General features: G+C 46.7%; 1 protein-coding gene and 1 pseudogene across 4 annotated transcripts in view; both read right to left on the bottom strand.

The window, feature by feature from the left end:
* LOC130106584 (vitamin D3 receptor A) overlaps positions 1-21,394 on the bottom strand; it is a 113,143-nt gene extending 91,749 nt beyond the window's left edge. For 2 of the 4 annotated variants that reach the window (XR_008809743.1, XM_056272738.1), the window contains exon 1: positions 21,331-21,377. The gene's annotated coding sequence lies outside the window, so the exon portion shown is untranslated. Of the gene's footprint in view, positions 1-21,330 lie in introns of all 4 variants that reach the window. The other 2 variants (XM_056272740.1, XM_056272739.1) reach the window with 2 other exon arrangements.
* Positions 8,396-8,514, bottom strand: LOC130108551 (5S ribosomal RNA; annotated as a pseudogene).
* Positions 21,395-23,150: the final 1,756 nt, after the last annotated feature.

The following is a 23,150-nucleotide window of genomic DNA, read 5'->3' as shown; positions in this document are numbered from 1 at the left end:
AGGAATGAAGGAAAGAAAGAAAGGAGGAAGAATGAAGGAAAGAAAGGAGGAGGAGAAATGAAGGAAAGAAAGGAAGGAGGAGAAGGAATGAAGGAAAGAAAGAAAGGAGGAGAAGGAATGAAAGAAAGAAAGGAGGAGAAGGAATGAAAGAAAGAAAGGAGGAGAAGGAATGAAGGAAAGAAAGGAAGGAGGAGAAGGAATGAAGGAAAGAAAGAAAGAAAGAAAGAAAGAAAAGAGGAGGAGGAATGAAGGAAAGAAAGGAAGATGGAGAAGGAATGAAGGAAAGAAAGAAAGGAGGAGGAGGAATGAAGGAAAGAAAGGAGGAGGAGGAATGAAGGAAAGAAAGGAAGGAGGAGAAGGAATGAAGGAAAGAAAGAAAGGAGGAGAAGGAATGAAAGAAAAAAAGGAAGGAGGAGAAGGAATGAATGAAAGAAAGAAAGGAGGAGAAGGAATGGAGGAAAGAAAGAAAGGAGGAGGAGGGATGAAGGAAAGAAAGGAAGGAGGAGAAGGAATGAAGGAAAGAAAGAAAGGAGGAGGAGGAATGAAGGAAAGAAAGGAAGGAGGAGAAGGAATGAAGGAAAGAAAGAAAGGAGGAGAAGGAATGAAGGAAAGAAAGAAAGGAGGAGGAATGAAGGAATGAAAGGAAAGAGAAGAAGGAATGAAGGAAAGAAAGAAAGGAGGAGGAGGAATGAAGGAAAGAAAGGAAGGAGGAGGAGAAGGAATGAAAGAAAGAAGGGAAGGAGGAGAAGGAATGAAGGAAAGAAAGAAAGGAGAAGGAATGAAGGAAAGAAAGGAAGGAGGAGAAGGAATGAAGGAAATAAAGAAAGGAGGAGGAGGAATGAAGGAAAGAGGAGAGGGAATGAAGGAAAGAAAGAAAGGAGGAGAAGGAATGAAGGAAAGAAAGGAAGGAGGAGAAGGAATGAAGGAAAGAAAGAAAGGAGGAGGAGGAGGAATGAAGGAAAGAAAGGAAGGAGAAGGAATGAAGGAAAGAAAGAAAGGAGGAGAAGGAATGAAGGAAAGAAAGAAAGGAGGAGGAGGAATGAAGGAAAGAAAGGAAAGAGGAGAAGGAATGAAGGAAAGAAAGAAAGGAGAAGGAATGAAGGAAAGAAAGGAAGGAGGAGGAGAAGGAATGAAAGAAAGAAAGGAAGGAGGAGAAGGAATGAAGGAAAGAAAGAAAGGAGGAGGAGGAGTGAAGGAAAGAAAGGAAGGAGGAGAAGGAATGAAGGAAAGAAAGAAAGGAGGAGGAGGAATGGAGGAAATAAAGGAGGAGAAGGAATGAAGGAAAGAAAGGAGGGAGGAGAAAGAAAGGAAGGAGGAGAAGGAATGAAGGAAAGAAATAAAGGAGGAGAAGGAATGAAGGAAAGAAAGAAAGGAGGAGGAGGAATGAAGGAAAGAAAGGAAGGAGGAGAATGAATGAAGGAAAGAAAGGAAGGAGGAGGAGAAGGAATGAAGGAAAGAAAGGAGGAGGAGAAGGAATGAAGGAAAGAAAGAAAGGAGGAGGAGGAATGAAGGAAAGAAAGGAAGGAGGAGAAGGAATGAAGGAAAGCAAGAAAGGAGGAGGAGGAATGAAGGAAATAAAGGAGGAGAAGGAATGAAGGAAAGAAAGAAAGGAGGAGGAGGAATGAAGGAAAGAAAGGAGGAGGAGGAATGAAGGAAAGAAAGGAAGGAGGAGAAGGAATGAAGGAAAGAAAGAAAGGAGGAGGAGGAATGAAGGAAAGAAAGAAAGGAGGAGGAATGAAGGAAAGAAAGGAGGAGGAGGAGGAATGAAGGAAAGAAAGAAAGGAGGAGAAGGAATGAAGGAAAGAAAGGAAAGAGAAGAAGGAATGAAGGAAAGAAAGAAAGGAGGAGAAGGAATGAAGGAAAGAAAGGAAGGAGGAGAAGGAATGAAGGAAAGAAAGGAAGGAGGAGCAGAAGGAATGAAAGAAAGAAAGGAAGGAGGAGAAGGAATGAAGGAAAGAAAGGAAGGAGGAGAAGGAATGAAGGAAAGAAAGAAAAGAGGAGGAGGAATGAAGGAAATAAAGGAGGAGAAGGAATGAAGGAAAGAAAGGAAGGAGGAGAAAGAAAGGAAGGAGGAGAAGGAATGAAGGAAAGAAAGAAAGGAGAAGGAATGAAGGAAAGAAAGAAAGGAGGAGGAGGAATGAAGGAAAGAAAGGAAGGAGGAGAAGGAATGAAGGAAAGAAAGGAAGGAGGAGGAGGAGAAGGAATGAAGGAAAGAAAGGAGGAGGAGAAGGAATGAAAGAAAGAAAGGGAGGAGGAGAAGGAATGAAGGAAAGAAAGAAAGGAGGAGGAGGAATGAAGGAAAGAAAGGAAGGAGGAGAAGGAATGAAGGAAAGAAAGAAAGGAGGAGGAGGAATGAAGGAAATAAAGGAGGAGAAGGAATGAAGGAAAGAAAGGAAGGAGGAGAAAGAAAGGAAGGAGGAGAAAGAAAGGAAGGAGAAGGAATGAAGGAATGAAGGAAAGAAAGAAAGGAGAAGGAATGAAGGAAAGAAAGAAAGGAGGAGGAGGAATGAAGGAAAGAAAGGAAGGAGGAGAAGGAATGAAGGAAAGAAAGGAAGGAGGAGGAGAAGGAATGAAGGAAAGAAAGGAGGAGGAGAAGGAATGAAGGAAAGAAAGGAAGGAGGAGAAGGAGTGGGCACGGCAGAAGCACTCGTCTCCGCCGGTGACCCGGAGCTGGGGCGGCGGATGGAGGGGGTTCCCTCCGGCGGAGCCGTCCTCTCCGTTTCTCTGGCCTGCTCGTGGAAAACCGCCTTTTTCCTCTGAGAGTCTTTCACAACTATAGGCGCCCTCCCAAACATGTCCGCCATGAGTGCGGTCTTTAGCTTTAACACACCTCGCATCGCCCACACATAATCTCGTGCGTCCCGACGCGCAGGACGAGCCCGTGAGCTGAAACAATGACGCCATTCAACCCCGCAGCTACGGCGCGTGACCCCTCCGGCATGCGGCACGCGACGGCGTTTCCTGCAAACGCGTCCCCGATGATGCTAAAATGATGCTGACGGCAAAACCAGAACAAGGAAACGCGCAAACTGACAGGCCGCAGCGTCCACGTGAAGGGCACGTGAGACGAGTTCGCCTCCGTTGTGCGCCGTTGGGCGGCGCTCAAACGGCGAAACGGCTCAGCTGGGGCAGTTGCGTCTCATTTGCGAGGTAAAACGGAGCGGGCCAGTGGTTGCCCCTTAACGCCCTGCCCCGTCACGAGTCCCCCTGCGCCGCGCGCATGCGCCAGGACGGCGCTTGCGCCACGCCAGGCGATATGAATATCGATCCGTTCTGTCGAACCGCCGCGGTCAATACCGATAACCGTTTGAACCGGCCGAGTCAAGGGTGCCATAATTACCCACCCAAGCCCCACTCAGCACAGAAAACAGGGTGGTAGCCGGGCAGTGTAATGTCACGTCTATTGTCACTCCAGGCTCACATGCCACGCCAGACGAGACAAAAATAAACACGCAATATCAACAACCGTGTGCAACTGTGCACACACAAACACGGAAAGCACGCGGAAAATAAAACTCTGAAAATAAACCCTGAAGAAGGCAAAGACGGAGTGTGAAGACAGCAAGAAATGGAGGGAGAGCGAGAGGGAGGGAGGGAGGGAGAGGGGGTGGGGGGGAGTAGTGGATGACAGGAGTTGATGGGAGGAGAGCCAGGATGAAACTGTAGATAGTGTGGAGAAGGGGGTCAATGTGGCACAGCTGTGTCAGCTTTCAACACACACACACACACACACACACACACACACACACACACACACACACACACACATACACAAACACACACACACATATCCCATACAAAACGGCTGGATGGCGGCTGACCCTGACTATGTGCTGAGATAGCCAAGTATCTTGCCAGTAACTGGTGTCAAAATCCGGATGAGGAAAAAAAAAAAAGACGTCAGAAACACACTGAAGGTCTGAGAGAGAACTCTGACCCCGCACACACACTCTGTAAGATTAAAGTGCACTCTTCAAACGATGCTGCAGTTACACACACACACACACACACACACACAGCCATGTGTCTGGTCTGCAGCAACACACACACACACACACACACACACACACACACACACACACACACACACACACACACACACACACACACACACACACACACACACACACACAGACACGCCTTTGTTACTGGCCGCGCCAGCTGACAAAAAATATGCTTTTACATATGTTTTGTTGAAAGCTAACACAAACCAGAAGCCTGTTGAAAAAAGGGGTGCATCCTCCACAAAAGGCCGAGAGCGTGTGTTATGTGTGTTGTGTGTTGTGTGCGTGTGTGTGTGTGTCTCCATCTGTGTACACCCAGCCCAAGTGGACCCATTAATTCTCTTTTATAGCCTTCAGGTTGCGTCATTTTCCCAAATCTGATTAAGACAGAAGAACGGGGCAGCGTGCAGCATGTGTGTTGGGGAGGAAGGAGAGGCGGTGAGACAACGTTAATGAGAGACAGACAGACAGAGAGACAGACAGACAGACAAAGACAGACAGACAGAGACAGACAGACGGAGGACAAGAGAGAGAAAGAGAGGTAGAGAGACAGCAGTAGAGAGAGAGGTAAAGAGAGAGTTAGAGAGAGGGGGAGGTAGAGAGAGAGAGAGGTAGAGAGAGAGAGCGAGGTAGAGAGAAACAGCGGTAAAGAGAGTGGTAGAGAGAGAGAGGGAGGTGAGACAAATGAGAGACAGAGAAAGAGAGAAAGAACAGTAAAGAGAGCGGTAGCGAGAGAGGTGAGACAAATGAGAGCAAGAGAGAGAGGTAGAGAGAGAGAGAGAGAGAGAGAGAGAAAGAGTGGTAAAGAGAGTGGTAGAGAGAGAGAGGGAGGTGAGACAAATGAGAGAGATAGATAGAGAGAGAAAGAGCAGTAAAGAGAGTGGTAGAGAGAGAGAGAGAGAGAGAGAGAGAGAGAGAGAGAGAGAGAGAGAGAGAGAGAGAGAGAGAGAGAGAGAGAGAGAGAGAGAGAGAGAGCGAGCCCCGTGGGCAGTGCAGTGTTAGTGTAAATCCAACCCCAGCAAGCTTGACGGCTTCTCTCCAGGTGCATCATCTTGGTGTTTTGGGGCATTCTCGGTACATATTAGTCTTGGAAAACAGGTACAACTTGTCACATGTTTTTACATCCCGGAACACGACTTGACTCATCGGTTTAATTTGTTCTACCCCACCTGTCCTTCCTCCATGCGGCCCGCACCGCTCCGTGCTGTGGGAACGTTTTACTACCCCGCTCCTCGCCGGTGCTCGGTGCACCGGAGAAATCACCGACCGCGTGCAGCCGGTCAACGCCAGCTAGTTCGTTCCAAGTGCAGCTAGCTCGGATACGGCTGATGTCTGCTGCCGTATGATACTTGGACGTCAGTGAGTTTACACAAAATTCCCAAAGAGGAATATTTGTGGCATGCGTACTGCAGCGGAAAACACTGGCCTCCTCAGTCTGAGCAAGGTGCCTTTACACGGCGCTTATTTCCAGAGGAATCACATTCTGAACTTTTCTCCACACTACACCGGAGTCGCCAAGTAGGTGAAGCTGACTCGCAAACGCTAAAGAGAAGGAACTGCCATCGGCACAACACCGACACGCCATTCACAACTGCATTTCTACAGCGCCTTTATACGAGACACGGCCCTCAAAGCACTTTACGGGCAAGTGTCTTGCTCAAGGACACTTCGACGCACGGTGAGGAGGAACCTTGCTGCACAGCTGAGGTGTCTTCCGAGCAAGGTTTTTTTTTTTCTTTTTTGGGGCGAATTAAAGTCACAGGAAAGAGTCTGTAACTTCTTGCAGAGAGAACGATAATAAGTTAGACCGAGGCCGCAGTGGGGAAAAGGCCACAACAAGTACCAAAAGCTAGTCACAGAAGAAGAATGAGGGGGAGAAAAGGGGAGAGAGAGCGGTAGCATATGAATGGAAGGGGTAAGAGGGCTATAGACTGTTATGGCTGTTGACATTTATTGATTATTGTTGCGATTTTGTTCACGTCCGTACTACCTCATTTAATAGCTTCCTTACGCCGGGCTGAGGCCATTCCAGTAAAACTCTGCATGAAGATGACTGATATGCCCACTTTTCTACACTTATTGTGCGACCGATCAGACAGAGACGAGAGAAATGAAAATAAAAAAGAGGAGGCTAAGCTGTATATAGAAGGGGGAAAAAAAGTATACGGAAGAAAAAAGGGTGTCCACCCACTGGGTTTGCTTCTCCCATAGGGTGTTAATTGCTCCATCTGCATCCGTGTTTCAGTCCATCAGGGATCACAGCCCTGAACAAAGATCTAATTTTGCTTTGGTACATTTGGTACATTCTTTTGACATTTTATGGGGAACATTCAGACATACCAGGGTTTTGGGTCTAGCTAGTGGAAAGTATGCAGTCAAAACACCAGAGGAGCGATGAGGAAGGACTTTGCCGAGAGAAAGAAAAAAGTGAAAGATGGATGAAGAATTCAGGAAAAAGAGTGAAGAAATAGAAATAGAAACGGACGGCGGCGGCTCAAAAGACACGAGAGGGGAGGAGCAAGCGAGAAGCGCGCGCGCGTGTGTGTGTGTGTGTGTGTGTGTGTGTGTGTGTGTGTGTGTGTGTGTGTGTGTGTGTGTGTGTGTGTGTGTGTACCAGAGATAAAGGATAAAGTCAACAGCCATTGGTCCAGCCGTTATAATAAGAGCTGGCCAATAATTCAATATCATCCTCGCCCCTCTTTCGGTGGTATAGTGTTATGATGAAATTCAGATTATTCATACAGTGACACACTATTTTGTCTAAATTATTGATCACGAGAATCTGTTTCCAAATTTTACTCACAAAATGAAGACTAAACTAGTAGAGTGCAGACCCTCGCAGGACGCATCTCCCCCTTCTCCGGTGCTCGAATTTAGTGACAAACCACCCCTTTCTTCACCTACCAGGAGAAGGGAAAATACGGAGGCACTGCCTGCGGATCTCCTCTTCTCCGGCGCTCAGACTTAAGATGAAAAACTGGCCGAGGAGCACTTAATTGCGGTATAAAACAGGTTTTTCAAAGGTTTTGTATCAGCACAACCACGAGAGGTCCTTGACCATACAGTCATAACCGTGTACGAATATTACGAGGCTGACAGCCCCAGTAGTATGTGAAATTAGCATCATACAGAGACATGCACACAGACAGAAAAACAAGTCTTTTTCTGCCATTATAAGACTTCTGCACAGCGCCCAAGTCGATTGAACGGGAAATATGGAACAAAAAAAATTTTTTTTTAATATGCAGTGCTCAAAAAAAATAAAATAAGATAAAAATCAACCGAATAAAAACGTTTTCCCTGTCAGCCTGTGGATGTGCAGGCTCCTAGGCAGACCCTCGCACGACTGTGACTAGGGGTGGGCGATATGGCCAAAATCTTCTATCATGGTATATGTAATTCTATATCACGGTAATGGTATATCTCACTAGGGGTGGGACGATATGAAAATTTCATGTCATGATTATCCTGAACAAAGTAACCGTGATTCACGATATTATCCCAATAATCATAAAAATGTACTTAAAACTCTTAGAATGGCACTACAACATACACGAATCACATGACCGTACATTTTGTTAAGAAACAAATGTTTTTATTGCATCACAGATAGGATAACTATTATTATTATTATTATTATTATTATTATTATTTGTTTTTGTGAACATCCTTTTCAGTGAAAAACAAACCAGGACGGCTTCCAACTCTTGCCAACACCCAGCAGGGATCCACAATGAGAGTTTGGAATCCATAGCATTTCTGCTCTTCTGGAAACGCCCAGCAGGGGGCGCTTGAGAGCACTTTTGCGCCACAACGGGTTTTTTTTTTTTTCAAGTTGAGACACTTTGGTTACTATGATACCGAATATCCGAGGAAGTAACGGTTAATTTATTATATTGTGCTAGTTGCTATTGTTTACTTTCCAACACTCACACCCGAACACATAGTTTTGACACTGTCGCTGCAACTGAGAGCAGTGTTGGTCGGGGTAGCGAGAGAGTGAATGAAGAGAGGGAGCGGCAGTGATGAGAACAAATGATTTTCAAATGTTTCGAGTCACCACAACCATGAGAGGTTCTTGATCATATAGTCATAACTGTGCAAAAAAATAAATTTAGGCAGATAGGCCCAGTAGTATGCAAGATCAGCCGCAAACAACTCCAGTTGGTCTTGCCATGCCTCGGTCAAGGGCACAGACAGGAGTATTAACCCTAACATGCATGTCTTTTTTGATGGTGGGGGAAACCGGAGCAACCCCACCGCAGACGCGGGGAGAACATGCAAACTCCACTCAGAGGACGACCCCCAAGGTTGGACAACCCCGGGGTTCGAACCCAGGACCCTCTTGCCGTGAGGAGACAGTGCTAACCACTGGGCCACCGTGCCGCCCAAGCTTACAGCACCTGGTATTCCCAGGCGGTCTCCCATCCATGTACTGACCAGGCCCGGCCCTGTTTAGTTTCCAAGATTGGACGAGATTGGGCGTTATCAGGGTGATATGGCCGTAAGCAAGCAATGTTTGCATGTGTAAGCAGATATTGTGATACAAATCAGTGATTTGTAAAATTCCCTTTCATCATAAAGATTTATCCTATTGCCACGCAATGTTGTAATTCACGTAACACTAGTGGACCGAAATTCACACTGATAGCAATGCATACTTTCCATTCTCATTTTAGTGTCAGCTTTTTGGAAAATTTGGATAAAATCTGGGCAACGTTGGGATGGAAACAGCTATTGAGAGGAAGAGGAGGATGGAGGAGCAGGTAAAGACCCGGAGAAGTTAATGACCTACATAATGTAACATCTCTTCATGGTTACTATTCAGAAACAAGTCAAAATACTGACGGTGACTGGACGACGTTGAAACACAACCATTGGGGAAAAATACGAGTGAACCATAGTAAGGGGTGGAAGCAAAAAGAGAAAAACAATTAAAAGGAAATAAGAGAAACGTGTTGGGTCCTGTCCTGTTGGCTTTGGTCCCCCATTCTGCATTTACACTAGAACCACCAGCATCAGCAGCTTCTCCACGCAGTGCAGTGTGCATGTGTGTGTGAGCGAGTGGTTGAGAGAGAGACAGAGACAGAGAGAGAGACAGACAGAGAGACAGAGAGGGGGAGAGGGAGAGGGAGAGAGAAATGATGGAGGCAGAGAAAAGACATTCAAGCGCAAAAGGGCACTAAATGATATTGAACAAAATGGAACTAGTTTGTGAAGGGAGAGAGAGCGAGAGAGAGAGAGAGAGAGAGAGAGAGAGAGAGAGAGAGAGAGAGAGAGAGAGAGAGAGAGAGAGAGAGAGAGAGAGAGAGAGAGAGAGAGAGAGAGAGAGAGAGCGTGTGTGTGTGTGTGTGTGCTCATGAGCCGAATGGGGGGGGGGGGGGGGGCTTGGTTGGTCAGGACGCTTTTGGATGACTGGGCAATTGTCACACAAACAGGAAGAGATGGAGGTGGAGTCTACTGCAGGAGGGCTTGTTGGGTTTCAACCAATCACTCTTCGTGGGCTTGACTTCCCCCGTCTATCTTGCTGCCCCCCCCCCCAACCCGCCCCCATCCTTTGGCTGTAATAGCCCCCATAAAGGGAAACAAGGGATAGAGGGAAAAGCAGTGTAAAGGAGAGAGGAAAGGAAGGGGAGAAGAGGCGTAGCGGTGAACTGACACCAGCTAACACTGGGCCTGAACATACACACCCACAGAAAGAGAGAGAGAGCGCATTCCAGCAGAAAGAGTCCTTTGCAAAAAGAAAAAAAAAACTCTCAAGAGATCACCCACAGAGAATAGGAGAGAATGCAAGCCCATGGGGCACCACTTAATACGTGCACACACACCTGTAGTCCCAGGTTTAATGAGCAGCCATGCTAATGAGCCAGTCGTGTTTTTAGTGTGGCCGTTAAAAAAAAAAATCTCCAAGTTACCTCTCATCCGTCTAATTAAAAGAGCCTCAGTTCAAATCAATGGAGACTTGGTCTATTCATCTGTGCGGGGCGGAGCTGGTTACAAAGCTGTTTTAGTTGTTTGGAAAACATCTATAGCGACGGACTTCATTTGGTAGCCTGAATTGGCCAGGTTCATGAGAACAAACAATTGTTCATTTCGGGAAACTCATCTTTCACTCCTTCTTGTGAAAGGACAGGCTGGGTTTGAGCGTGACACGAGAACTAGGTTCCATCAGGAAAATCTCATGGTTTCTAAACATTTTCTTTCCTGCACATGCACCGTTGAGTTGTTTATACCACACTTTCCATCAATAATATTTACCAGTGCAAATAGAGGGGGTTTTGTGTTTTTCTAACCCAGTATCTTTTTTTGAATACCCCATGTCTTGTTATGGCTATGCAAAACTGCAACATAGAAACATAAATAATCAGGAAAAAAAATGTGCGGAGATGAAAAGATTCCCCTGACCAAACCTTTAACACTTTTAAACAGGTCATTTGCTTTACTGTTTTTTTTTTTTTGGAGGAGGTCAACGTTAATTGTATTGACACACTGCTTTTTAACTTAATAATAATAATAATAAAAGATAACTTAATTCATCCAGTGTTATCGACTCGGGGGATTTAAAAACTCACCAACAAACAGTTCTTCTGTCAGAAGCACCCTTTCTGTAGGTTAGCATCAGAAAGTCTTGAGCTGGGCTACCCTTAAGGGTAGGGATAGGACGATATCGGATTTTATCGCGGATCACGATATTATCGTGAGGATAATCGTGAATATTTTCACATAAGTGATTGGAAATGCTCTCTCTCCCTCTCTCTCTCTCTCTCTATGCTAGGAGATAGGTGCCATAAACTTTTACTCTCGCGCATGCGCGACTCACATCTACCACGGAAGTGTTTCCTCTGTTTGTTGACTGTCTTGCCATTTTTTGCTGGTTGTTTTGCAAAGGAATGCAGGAATTTGCAAAGGAATATGGAGCTGCCAGGGAAGAGGAAAAGAGGAAGGCCAAAGAGGTTTATGGATTGTTGATGCTAGATCCAACGGGGTGTAGGCACGGAAGTAGACGTGATTTGTTGTTGGTTAGGGTTTAAACTATTTATGAATTTCCATTGTTAGCAAGCGTTAACGTTAGCTATCGTTACAGTACGATCTGGCAATGTTAAGGTCAGTTGTAAGCTAGCTAGCTAGCTAAATGATTCAGTTGCACGTCGTTTGTTTCAAGTCAGTGTGCTTTGAGGTTCCGCGCTGTCTATTGGCTGACGCAACAGCCAATCACGGCTACTTCCGTGCCTACACCCCGTTGGATCGAGCATCAACCTTTATGGATGTGGTGGGGGAGGACATGCAGGTGTGGCTGGTGTGACAGAGGAAGATGCAGGGGACAGGAAGAGATGGAAAGGGATGATCCGCTGTGGTGACCCTAATGGGAGCAGCCAAAAGGCAGCTGTTTTGACGGTAGTTCCACGAACAGCGGCTGTTCTGGGCAGCAGTTTTCAAACCCTGGTTATTTATACAGTTAAATGGCACCAATTTATTATTTATATGAAATAATTAGCTGGTTAGAATCAGTGCTGCCATGATCACTGGAGCGCTGGTGTTTGTGAATTGGATTTTATTTTCCAATGATGTGTTTCAGTAGGATCCACGAGCAGCTATATGTCTGTTAGCATGCGATGGCCAACAAGGAAAGTCCCACTTCCGTGTTTACCAGTGACGTTGTTGGTTGGCCGGCCACTCGTGTAACTTCAGTGAGATCACTGGTCGCCACTAGCTGGAACCGTCGTTGGTCACCTGATCCAGCGGCCCAATTGTGTCAAACTGATCAGTCAGTCAGGGGCATTCGTATTTGTAGGGCTGGCCCCCCCAAAAATTGTGTCCTATCCGCGATACAATAAAAATATTTGTTTCTTAGCAAAATGTATGGAAAAGTGACTCGAGTATGTTTTAATGACATTTTACGAGTTTTCAGCATATTTTGATGATTATCGGGATAATATCGTGAATCACATTTATTTTGGCCAGGATAATTGTAACAGAAATTTTCATATTGTCCCACCACGACCTAAGCGCAAACTAAAGCATTTTCTGTTCATTCTTTTCTCTAACTAGATATTTTTATCTGATAGGAAACGGTCATTTTGTAGCTTATCTATGCTTCTTTTATTTTGCTGCCCACAGATTGGTAGTAAAATTTTCTTTCTTGGATGGCTTCCGGAAACCAATTGATTTAGTATCTTTTAATCTTCTGGTTAAATTCCAAGCCGTTTTCTGACCTGGGTTGGCCCAGTTATATATATATGCCTGAAGGAAAGAGGTCCTGTGGCTATTATATGCAAGCCAGACGGGCAAATGTGACTTCCTGCTAATAAACAAAGGTCATACTCTATGAAAGGTCAGCTGGTCTCAAATCTGTGCTTGGAGGGACTGCCCTGTCACTATGGTAAATGTCCAGCAATTCAATTTCTATGGATTAGTCGTTATTGACAATTGGTAGAAAAAGTAGAATTGAAAAGGAACATCATACTTTGCTGGGGATACCTAGAATCAGTGAAACGCCACATAACAATACCACATACAGATATCCTTATAAAAGACACTTGTGAAGAAACCACTTCAATGGATCAGTACATACTAAACTTTGGCCCCTGTGGAGACTCGTCCTTCAAGCATAGTAGTGCTGATGTCATTCATTAATCATTCAGCTATTGTGGACCACAACAAATACAATATCTGTGGACTCGTTGTTTGCTCCCCTTGTCTCACACTGAAGTCATTAAGAGGTTTGCAGGCAGTCAAAAGTCCCTAAGCCCTCTATGTATGTTGGCTTGTGACTGTGATGTGAGCTGAACCAATATTGACATTTATCTCAGCAAGCCCCTTTGAGGCCCCTGAACAACGGCTAAGCAACCACAACACCAAAGCCTAGCCCGTGAATAACAGCAATACTTATGCTATAGCAACGGCATTACCTCTCACATGGAAGCCATTATGCTGCATTCACATGGAATCCGGGAGACGGTAAACGGCAGTTGGCAAAACGGAACAGGAAAAACCACAAACTGCGCGTCGGAACAGCAGGACGGCATAAAAAAGAAACTACATGGGTTGCTATGGTGACATTGTATTGCTTGCAGAAAAAAAATCGTACAAACACGTTTTGTGTTTGTTTTATTTAATTATACACAACAATTCTGTAAATACCCACGAAATTACGTTGCCCAAATCCACCGTCTTTTCTGTTTCGCGACATGCTACGTCACATCCGGTTGTAAATTCCGTCGCGCAGGGCGGCAAAAAGCTAAAATCCTTTGACTCTGGACTGCAGCGCCCTCTGCCGTCTGCCGTTGTCGGGCATAATTTGCCGGTTTGCCGGTTTCCTGCGGTAACGACGTTCGGTTCTGCCGTTGAGCAGATTTCTTCGATGGCGTTTTAAGCCCCCAACGTACTCTTCCAGGCAGCGCTGCGTGGAAGGCACGCCCCGCCCCCAACAGTTTCATCCAATCACGGCACTGGTTAGGGTTAGGTTAGGGTTAGCGCCAGTGCTGTGATTGGCTGAAACCGTAGGGGGCGGGGAGTGCCTTCCATGCAGCGCTGCCTGGAAGAGTACTGTAACGTGCATGGATAAGTAGACACGCTGGCCGCTGGCTGGCGGGTCTGACCCTCTAGTCGAGCGGTTAGCGATGTCTCCTGCGGTGCGGGCGATATGGGTTCGCTTCCCGGCCGCGGCAGCTCTTGTGGTTGCGTTGTCCCCCGAATTCGCCACAGTACGTTGGGGGCTAAAACACCCATCGAGCGACCAGATTGCGTGTGAGCGCGGCATTAGCCGCCACTCAGCACCTTCACCTAAAAGACGGCAGGAAGGGAGGACGGCTTGTGGGTCGGAGGGATTTTTAACATAACTTGCAATGACGGTGTTCACAACTGAGCAGCGGTTTACACCAACAACCGTGTGACTTAAAAGGTCGTCAATTTAAAATGCCAGACGTACACTGAGGGGAGAACGACACGGTTGCCGATGTCATGCGGCTCCGTGACATGCTTTCGAGCAAGGCAAAACCTCCCACCTATTGGGTGGCTGCGCTGGAGACCTTCGAGAGCCAATAGAAATAGCCGTGACACGATGCACCGAAGAAGAAGAAAAAGGAGAAGAGCTCAGTTGGTCTATGTCATGTGCATAAACGACAGGCAAGGAGTCGCGATTAATAACGTGCTTTATTCAGCCATCTGCTTCCAGTCCCCGACCCGGACAATCCCCAGAATCCCCAGTACAGAACCGCGCTAAAACATATGGTTGCGTGCCCCTCCTCTTACGTACACAGCATGCTGGGCACTGTAGTTCTCATCACAGTCTGCCATCAATAAAAATATAAAAATAGAAACATGAGACATTTTAGTGCAGTGTTTCTCAACCCAGTCCTCAAGGAACCCCTATCCTGCAGATTTTCATTGTAACCCTGCATAGGTAGCCCTGCTTGTACTTACTCGACCAATCATCTTGCAGCACTTAATTATGCAAGGTGTGCAATGTCTGACAAAATTCATTGCTGATTGGTTGAATAACTACAAACAGGTACATATTCAGGGTTGCAAAGGAAATATGCAGGATAGGGGTTCCTTGAGGACTGGGTTGAGAAACACTGTTTTAGTGGCTCCTCTGTCATCTAATTGAGTATTTGCAGATTGTAAAATTGCCCATAAGTGACTAAAGGGAGTAATATACTGCAGCTGGACGTCAATAGCATCGCATAGTGTTTTTACCTGTGATTCTGCTGGAAACATTCTGCTACGCTTCAAAGCTGCGGTGTCCAACCTGCCATATGCTATGTTTCCATCCACTTGCTTTTTAAGCAGCTTTTTAGGTTGTAAATGGGAAATTCTGAGCATGAAATGCTAGATTTCTGAAGGCCATCCTAAGGAGGAAAAAAAAACAACAACCGTACACCTGCTTGAGATGGAAAAGCTAGCAAGTCGATGAATAGAAGATGTGACACGGTGATAAAAATGAAAATTTCAACGTCAGCATCCGTTGCTTCGGCTGCTATAATATTGTGCTTTCTATTTCCTCGACTTTCTTCCTTGAGGAATACAACCGACAACAGCTGACATTAACTTACAATAACAACTCCTCCAATGGCAACTATGTTTTGAAAGCTCCTTTTCGCTCCCCTATAATTTAGCCCTCTTCAGCCGTTATGCTAGCCGCTGTTGCCAAGCAACACTAGTTGAAGGAAACTCATACTGATTTGCATCTTACGTTGTCAACCTTCCAAAAAAAAAAAGTAAAATAAAAATAAAGTCTAAAATTTGCACAACATTTGGATGAAGACAGCTACAGACCCAGGGACCTTTCGGATAGCAGCCCCTACACTTACACACCTGATCAATCCATCCATAGCAGAAGGGCAAAGGAGCTGTTCCCTTCACGCTGCCAGCCAAAGTTTATCATCCTGTTTCAAAGGTCTTTTCACAACTCCTGCTTTAGCCATCCTCTAAGCCATCTCACATTGTCTTATCTGTCTTAAGAGGAACTGTCATATGATTACAAACCTTGAAAGTCAACTCAACTGTTGATGGCTTTTGAGTAAGGAGCAACAAACCTCAAGAGACAAAGAGTGCTGTGTATATGCTCATGCACATGCCCTGGCATGAATACATGTGTATTCCTTCGTTTCTGGGAATTACTTTTCATAAATACCGAGGCGCATCATGAAGTCCTCGTGCATCTGTTATCATTTTACAACCTATGCCTATAACTCAATAGCACAGACTTCGCAACGTGCTCCGGTAAGTACCTCATTACAGAAGCCAGCCCTTGGTTTCCCACTGTGGTAATAATTGAGTTGGACGAACCTTGAGATGGAGGAATCAACATCCCCATGAGACACACACCTTCATGTGTGGTAAAGAACCCTCGGAGCTGCAAAATGTCTGTTTATCCAATTTTAAAGAGGCCATTCCATGCTTTTTGGGTTTTACCCCCTTCCCTTTATTGTGTTTTATAGCTGGAAGGTGCGCGTAAAATGTCTGCAGAGTTGCAAACCCTGAAGTCCACGTCAGAGGGAGTTATTCTCCCCGACAGAAAATACTGCCTGAAACACCTCGTTTGTAGTGCAGCGTTTTCTTCCGTTACTCATCTACGTCACTATGTATCACGTTTTCATAACCCCTGCCTCGCAGCTGGTTTGGGTCGCCCTCAACACCTCACACCCCGGCAAGAGGATGAGGCAGTACTCACACAGACTGAGCGCTAGCCTTCGGCAGGCCTCCAGGAGTTGGCCAATCAGAAGAGAGCAGTGGGCTTTTAGGGAGGGGGGCTTTAAAGAGAAAGCTAAAACAAGCTAAAACGGCTTGTTTCAGACAATGGATGAACTGAGGGGCTGCTTAAAGGGCCAGTATGTCTTATATAGCTATATATATATATAGCTTATATAGATTCTATATCTTATAAAGCTTATATAGCATATATATATATATATATATATATATATATATATATATATATATATATATATATATATATAATATTTTCCTTAAAGTCTAAGTTCAGGTTTCCTTGAAATTAAATCAGTTGCACAAAACACTCGTCTTCTCCTTAAGTTTTCCTTAAAATGTTCACTTAAGTATTTAAGGTTTCCTCCTTATCTTGGTCTTATACTTAAGGAATCCATTAAAGTTCGTTAAACTGTTGCACAAAAGACCTTAGCAACCAAAGTAAGGAAGAAAAACGTAAGGTACCCCTGACTCTCTTAACCGCAACATGGCCACGTTTATGGTGATAAATGAAGAAAATAAACAGTTGACTTGACTTGACATCCTGATAAGAGTGTTCCATGACCAAGCAAACCCAATGGGTACACTTAATGACGAGAAGTTGATTTTACACTATGGATATGACCGGCTATCAATTCATGATTGGTCCAACCGTCTGTATGGAGCACTCTTCTTTCTGCTGCTGTGCTCTTCCAGCCCCTTTGCAATTAAGGGCTGCTCTACGGTTTTATGCTACGGGCTCTTTCCAGTCAGTAATAAGCAAGGGACTTCTTTAATGCGGGCGACTTCCCGAGCCTGCGGGGTGATGGACGGGAACCGCACCAGCATTTAAGCACCTGAACCATATGATATGAATTTAGCTATCTCTAGCTAGCCATCTTAAATCTGTCATTAGGTTTCTTTTCTGGCCAGAACAGACAAGTTGTTGTTTTGAGCACTTCACCAGAATTCTTGAATTAATGTCCACGGCAGCTTCCTCCCGCATTCGCTAGTTTGTGTTTGCTGTTATTTGCGGCTCCATTTAACTTTTTAGTGTGTGCTTTCTTTTAGAGTAGTCCACCACAAGTATAATCTTTCCCTCCTCTGACCAGTTTGGTTTTCCTGTCTTCTTTTCTTCCATTGGTTTTACAAGAGGCCAAATCTGAGAGCCGGTATACAGGTATCACGACTGCAAACTAAAAAAAACTTCTCCATGGAAACTGTAGAATTGTACGGCTGCAAAACCTCTTTCAATGCGGTAAATCCCTTAATGTTTTTCCTTAACTAAGGAAACCTTTTAAGGGATTCTGTGCAACACCCTTATGTAGATCCCTCAGGTAAAGAGAACGTAAGCCTTAAGTGTCATACTTAAGGGAGAAGCTCAAGGTGTTTTTGTGCAACCAGCGATTTAAAAAACAAAACACCCCCATTTAAAACCTGAATGTGTGAAACCATGAAACTCTGCATAGACGAGCTTTTCCTCTAAGGGCAGTGGGAGGTAAGTGGCTTGGGAATAATGGCTCTCGCTGTGTTACCGAAGGTTGTAGCTGGCTGTTTGTTGGCAACCTACAACAACAACAACAACAACAACTTGGTAAAGTCATGGGATTCATAAAGGGAAAACAAACACAAAATATCCCAACCCAACCACAATACAACAAAACTACCAACACGACCCACTAGTGCAAGATAATCTGACATGAGCCAATTTCCCACTTTCCCACAGCTCAACCAAATCCAGCCTTTTCATTTTACCATATTCTTGGGTGCCATAAACACAGGCACAGGGAATAAAACAAAGAGATGCACTGATTCCAGTTTTTTTATTCGGTTCGGATCCCGATACACAAATTTGGATATGTGCCGATACTGATACCGGAGCTCTTTTATCTGGAATATCATTAATTCTTGCTGTTGTTGTTGGTATTATGTGTAAGGCTACATGAGGCAGTAGCAAACCCCACAGCACTTCTAATTAAAAGAACAAAACGTGTACAAAAATGCATTACATTTACACTCATTCCAAAGCAATTTGTTTGAAATGTAATTTAAACGAGCGTCACATACAAACAGCTGTGGCAGTGCAAATTGCCATGGCAACCCCTTTAAATGTGATAACTGACTTAAAGGGTCAAACTGTGCTTTTTCTTTCCCTCTTCAAATTACCAAACATTTCTCAATTTCTTCTTTACACAAAGACCTATCCTGTGGTCACTTCACGTTAAGGTGCCAGCAAGATGTATATCTTTAGCTGGTGAAAGAGATAAAACAGCACTGAGTTAAGTGGTGACCTGGCGAGACGTTGCTCCTGACTGACCCGGGGTCAGGGTGCCTGGTGATGTACACCCCGTCTAGCCTGGCACCACTGACCCCTGTTCCCTGAAACCTGCACCCACGCGTCCTGTCTGCTGCTTACGGTTTTATCCTCCAAGCATCAGTTAAACCAGATCGTGACTTGTCCTGTCCTGTCACCTGTCATCACCGGGAGCCAGGACAAGGAGGATGCCCTGGCTCTCGGCGACAGGCCGGTCCGCAGCCTCCTCCCCGTTACCCCGCACCTCCTGCCTGGCCTCTGCTGTAGCAGCTGCCGGGCAGCAGCACCGCGAACTCCACTCACGCTGGATCCCTCCGATACAGTTACTACACCATCTACGGCCATTTTATCTGTCTCCAAATGGCCGTGGAGTTTAGCAGACTCCGGGTTTACATTCTGTGGGCTTTCGCTTGTTTCCCCGCAGCCATTGGCCTCATTACCCCCCCCCCATTCCCCCCACTCCTCGCAGTTCTCCCCCGCTTCGGCTGCCCGATCGGTGGCTTCTGCACCCTCCACATCCTGCTCTCTATGCGAGCAAGTGAAGGGCTCGTCGTGTCCCACGTCCCCGCCACTCAAAACACTGCACACTACCTGAACCTACATAGGCCGTTTTGGCTAGGGGGCGTAACGTTACATTATTACGTATCTATAATTCATAAAGACATCAGACTATGGAATCTGGGTCGGTTGTGGACCGGTAATGTCACTTCAATATCCAGTGAGTGCAACCGATACCGATACCGGATCGGACCCGGCTCGAGGATTTGCTCTTCCCTTAAGGGATACACACCTTCTCCCAACTTGTAAAACAATAACACCAATTCTATGGAGAGGTATCCATTGTTATTATTCTTTCCCCATACCGAACTAATTAGGCTTGTCTTTTAAGTGACACTAGAGTGACTTGATAGCTACACGGCAGCAGGATCAATACACTATGTGATCTTCGACCTCCCAGTACACCACATGGCCTAAGCAGACCTTGTATAAGCAGCATGTTTATGGCACGTAATGATCGCTGTGGCGACACGAGACCGTAAATGAATGGAGGTGACCGTCCAAATCTCGCTGTTAGAGGCAAGAACGACTGGAATAGCACAGAATCGCGGCGCTACTTTCCAAAATCAAACCCGGTTCTGACGTCAGCGCAATAATCAGCGTTATTGGAGGGCCTATCTTCTGACTCTACGCCGTTAAAACCCTTTTTCTCTCTTTCCTCTTTAGTCCATTCGACTCTATTCTCCTGTCCTTTGTCTTCCCATGCTTGCAAAGAGGGAGTAGCCCTCAGTGAGACCAAACCCCCCCACCCGGGGGGAGGGAGGGGGGGAGGCATGCAACACCACGCAGACCACCAAACAATTTTATTCCGCCATTCCCCGCGCTAACGTACACACCTCGCCATAGGCACCGCTGTCGTGCGACGATCCTCTCGTTTCATTTTGAGGAAATTGTGCACCGGCCTCGCCGCGGGCACACACACACACACACACACGCACACGCGCACACACACACACACACATGTGGAATGTGGAGGAGAGAGCACCCGCCTACAACGCTACACGTCAAAAAAGACAAACATAATAATAATAATAATAAACACCACTGGTGCAAAGCGAACACTGAAACAACCGAAACGCGAATTGCACGTCAGTGACATGCGGTCGCGTTGCGTACGAACACGTCGCTGCACGGAACAAAAGCGCGCTCTGCACAACGCTGCACGCCTGGAGCCGGGGGTTCGTTGCCCGCTGGCAGCGGCTAACGTTAGCTACCCCCCCCCCCCATTCCCTTCGCAAAGCGGGGCAAGATTCCGTGCTTGCCTTCCCCTCCCCTCCGCACGTACACACACACACACACACACACACACACACACACACACACACACACACACACACACACACACACACACACACATCTCCCCTCGGCGTAAGAGTCGCTTACCTGATGTGACATATCAACCTTCGTTTTGCACGGTAGCAGAGGAGACCCCCAAGGTTGGAGCCACGTTGCCAAATCCCCCCCACCAAAAAAAGCAGGCGAGCTAGTGAACGCAGCTTTCCCACCACCACCCCCCCCCCACACCTCCCCAAAGGCTCCCCCCAATTCCTTCGCTGAAAACTTTTCTCCCCCCCCCCCCCCTCGGCACACACCAGAGAGAGAGAAAGAGAGAGAGAGGAGGAAGAAAAAAATATATATAATCTGTCAGCAAAAGGAGAAGGATAAATTACGCAAAGCTCGTGATCACGAGTAGCTGGAGAGCGGAGAGACGGGGCCTGCGGTTACAGTGGGAGAATCGAGCCCAGCGAGCCATTCAACGAACCCCCCCCCCCCCAAAAAAGGAGCCAGCAAAGACGGTGCGAAAATCCAGCTATCAAAATACGGCCAAGCGCGGAGCTGGCTCCATTGTGCTACGGCGGCTGGGAAATGGCCATTGTACAATGGCATTAAGCGCAGGCTCGCTGCTCGCATTGTTTGCGTCAGCGGCGTGTCAAAATATTGCGGCTCGCCAGAAAAGAGCAACAACAAGCGGCGGCGGCGGCGGCGGCGGCGGCGGCGGCGCACACTTGAGCGGAGCGAAAAGCGCGAGCGGGTCGCGGGACTCGGCCCGAAAGCGCTTCTTTTTCTTTTTTTTTCTTCTTCTTCTTCGCTCTTTTTTTGTTTGTTTTAAATTCGCCAGCAAGCTTTCAAAAAAGAGCGATATATAAATACCCGACGGCCGACCGCCGTCGCCCTCTTTCACGGCTCTCCCTCTTAATATCGGAAGACTTGTCGGGGGGGGGGGAGAAAAAAAAAGAAGGTAAAGCAAAATGCTGAATAACTTACATTAATCCGCGCGAAGAGCTGCGTAGGCAGTCATTCTTTCAGATCTGTATCTACATAGATGGACACCACTTCTCCCCGGGCCCGCCCCCTAGATTAGCAGCGAGGCATATCTATACATATATCACCCGCGGTAGCCAACCACAAGTGTCTGCGCCGGAAAAGCTTCCCCTCCCATTGGTCCGGCCCGGCTGTCAGTCACACCTCCCGTCTCCCGTCAGACCCCTACCATATAGGGGTGTGTCGTGACGTAGACGCTACTCCGAATGGTGGTAAACAATTAATTTGGTCCTTGGGACGTTTAAGGGGGGGGGGTCCCCCTCGGCTAATTTTCACATTCATGACAGCGGCGCGATAATGACATACGAGACGAAGAGCAGCCCGTTGCGCCGCCGTGTACGTTACGCAGCAATAACAACGCTATAACAACGCTATAACCCTCCTGCCGTCTTACCGGTCGAAAGGCCCAGTACAGTGTCTCGCAGCAGGGGAAAGACTCTCGGTAAGATTTTCTTCCAACCTGAAGTTTGAGCACATGTCCTAGACCGACCCCAACATTAGGAAAAGAGACACGTTGGTTTTGTCCATAGTTCCACGAAAGCTGCACACCACTAGGGTGCTGAGGTTGTCTTCGGGTCATGTCTGACCCCGTGTCGGGGTCGTGTTTGACCCTATAAAAACGAGTGGTGTCCCACTGGTTAAATGCAGTCTTTCTACACGGCGAAGAGGGGGAAACCCAGATAGGCGCAAAGTTTGAGATGAATGACAGGTTGTTTCTTCATGCAAAATAGGTTCGGGGGGGTTAAAGTTAAATTAAGTTGCTTTAATTTAGTGGGTGTAATGAAGGCGGGTCATAGATGGCCCTTAAGACGAGGGCAGCACGCAGAATGTGTGGCCAGCACAAATTACACACTCGACTGTATTCACTGCATATTACCTGTGCATCACATGTGAAACTCCCTCTTTTCTCTTCAGCGATCCACTTTATGTGTCTGTCTCTCTCACTATCTATCTATCTATCTATCTATCTCTATACCTCTCTATCTGTCCATCTATCGCTGGTTCTCTTCTTTGCGTCTGCCGTGTAGATTGGTGAAAACTGGTGCCCTGCACATGCCGGGGGATCAAGGCCTCAGTGAAACTGGTTTTGTATGTTATCGCGTTAGAGGGCTAAAACTGGGACGTCCGCGCGCGCATGCCTGGCGTGGCTCCGGTTCGCGCGCTTGCGCGCCGTATGTACGCAGCATGTGTGCGTTGTAGGCCATGTTATCTGGCCTGTCAGTGCATTAATACCTGTTGGACAGCATGCCTGTGTGTGTGTGTGTGTGTGTGTGTGTGTGTGTGTGTGGGAGGGGGGGAAGCGGGGGCGGGGGGGGGCACACGGATAGAGAAATGTAGAATGCGTGTGCGTGTGCAGACCCGGGCGCATATGCTTCGCCTCAATAAAACCATCGGGAATGCAAGAAGGGCCTCTTCGCCATGTCCAAGACCATGTGTGAAGCTTCTGATGGGAGCAGAACTAAGCTAAGGAAAGCTGAGGGGGGGCGGGGCAGGGGCGGTGGGGGGGGGCACCATAGGGAACTTGCGGCTATACTGGGTTACCCATGGGTATTTCATAGCACTTACATAACCGCATTACCCACAGTGTAATCAGGAAGTATTTTCTTCTTATTTCCCTCTGGCCAAAGCCAGGGGGAGCCTTAAGATGGGCAGGTACGGCCCCGGAGCGAGGCAGAGGTCCGATGCCTTGCTTAAAGGACGTGGCAGCGTCATGTTGAAGTCAGCGTCCCGATTATGCGCGGACACACACGCTTCGCTGTACA

This window comes from Lampris incognitus, chromosome 2, assembly GCF_029633865.1.
Source record: "Lampris incognitus isolate fLamInc1 chromosome 2, fLamInc1.hap2, whole genome shotgun sequence".
NCBI lineage: Eukaryota > Metazoa > Chordata > Actinopteri > Lampriformes > Lampridae > Lampris > Lampris incognitus.
The sequence above is the reverse complement of the archived record's forward strand: the minus strand, read 5'-3'. Positions and strand labels throughout refer to the sequence as shown.